Below are 2,538 nucleotides of genomic sequence, written 5' to 3'. Positions count from 1 at the left end.
GCTATACTAACTTGATAAACTTGAGATAAGTTATGAACAATCTCTTCCTGGCAAGATAGATTTTCAAGATGATGAAGAAAGTTCACATACATAAAATGTTGATAATATTAATTTGATGCTTACAATTTATTGTTTACTTCATGTCAATGTTCTAAGAACTGGTGATAGAAAGGAAGAATGAAAATGGCAAAGACTTTGTGGAACTTAATAATATCATTTTGATTATATTTCATCCAATAAAACATATTTCATTAATAGTGCACTTCATACCTCTTAAACATTTCTCTTTTGCCTCTGAAAAGGCAAAATTATCTTATAAGAAAGAAGAAGAATTTTCCTGTAAACTAAAAAGAAATATGCATTTAATCCATCACTGTTAGAGAAACGTTAATATCACTGGCTGTTATACAACTCAGTGCTTAAAGAAATTACTTTGTAGTAACATCGTGCGCTATTTGAAAAAGACTTCACTTAGAGCCCTAAGGTTTTGCAGAATACCAAAAGGCCTGATTCTGTAATTACTTGTATGCTTATATGTGCCTCATGTTTTCTAATGGTGTAGTGTCTCTTACAACATTACAATGAAAAGTCATTTTGGATTATCTGATTCTGCGTTTCTCTTCCATAATGTTTGTATTATAAAATGTTAATGATATTTCAATCTTCCCATGTTCTTCTTGCTGATTTAGAATTCATATAATCTTTTGCAAATAAGTACTCAAATGAAAAGATAAAATAAAAAATAGCATTGTAACATGGACATACGGATTTTATAGATACAGTAATAGTATTTCTGTGACTGAATGACATATTCCAGTTTCTACAGCTTTGAAATAAATAAATGTATCATTTTCATCTCTTTATCACCATTCTCATGTAAATTATCTGGAAAAACTATAATCAGAGGATATAGCTCTTGTATTCCTGTATATCATTCTCACAAATACTTACTAAAAAAAAAAAAAAAAGTAGAACATGTAACCAAGGAGAAAATTTGTCACCTGCTTTCCTATAAGTTACCAGAATTTCATATATCACCTTTCTCTTGTGTCATTCTTAGAATAGAATAACAGACTTCTCCTGTAGTTGAAAACTCCATCCATATTGAAAAGGCAATGGCAAACTGCCTCCATGATCAATTTTCAAGTTTTCTATGAATAAATATTTACTTATGCTTGTATTCTAATGAAATTCACTTTTATGCAAATACTAATCCTTTGGAATTTAAATACAATGTGTTTCCCTGAAAAGATTGATACATCAGGCATGGCAATTACAAACATAGCTAGTGTACCTTTATTCCTGGATTAGCAACTATAATTGACTGTGGTCTACAATGAGTAAATGCTGTTAATAACTCCCAATTTTAGAAAGATCTACATGAAAAATATTAACAGGTCTTCTTGGCAACCAAAAAATAAGCATTGAGATCATTTAATTTTATTTCTCTTTTTAAGACAATTAGAAACCTAGGTGCTTTCTGTTGTAAAATATATATTGTGGCAAATTGCAAAAGTGATCACCAGTTTTTCCTTTATATGTATGTATGCCACTTTTGCAATGTGACTCAGAATCTTACAGTAAGAGACTGGAGTCCACTTCTTTATCCCTTGCATCTAGACTTGACCATATGATTTGCTTCAATCAGGGAAACAGTAAAAATGTGGTGCAAGCCCAGCCTTGGAGAGTGCTCATACATTCCAGTTTACACACTTCCTGCTCTTTAAACTCTCACACCACTATTAAAATAGTCCCGGTTACCCTGCTGGAGAATTGCAGATTATGTGAAGAGAACAACAGTAATTCCAATCATCTCAGTAGTCCCAGCTGAGGTTTCAGGGAATAGCTGATTCTATCCCAGACCGGAAGGAGCATCCAGTCAAACCCAGATAAATTGCACAACAGCAAATACATGGTCTAAAAATATGACTGGTATTTTAAGTTGCAAAGTTTTGAATGGCTTGTTAGGTAACAAAAGCTAACTGAATCAGTTATTGAAGTGAATTAATTTAAAAACTGTACTCAAATTCTATAATACCTATATATTATAGGTATTTTATATATATGTATAAAGACTTGTCATTTATTCCTTATCATAATCACATAAAAGTCCAAGATTAATAGAAATATGATAAAGCATTACAAGATTGAGAAATCTGAGAACACCAAATAAGAAAGACCCCATTGTTTTCTAGTTAAAAGTTAACTTAAAATATAAATAAAGAATACAAGCTGTAAACATAAGTGACAAATAGTTGGAATGAACATCTTCATGATTCTGATCTAAAGATGGCAGGTGATGCAGTTATAAAATATGAAAACCTAAATATCAAGCATATAGAGAAGAGGATACCAATGAGAAGTATGCCAATCCATGTCACAAACCAATGGCAGGCTCAGATGTGGAAAGCATGGTGTGTGGTGAATATCTTAGGTGAGTTATAATAAAGAACACATAGGGATTGATCAAAATTCTGTAAAAGTAGATTTAGATCCCAATTGCCCTCCTTGTCTTATTTAGCTGGGCAAATAAATGGA

Source organism: Choloepus didactylus, chromosome 3 (genome assembly GCF_015220235.1).
Source record: "Choloepus didactylus isolate mChoDid1 chromosome 3, mChoDid1.pri, whole genome shotgun sequence".
NCBI classification, from domain to species: domain Eukaryota; kingdom Metazoa; phylum Chordata; class Mammalia; order Pilosa; family Megalonychidae; genus Choloepus; species Choloepus didactylus.
Note: the sequence above shows the minus strand (reverse complement) of the source record.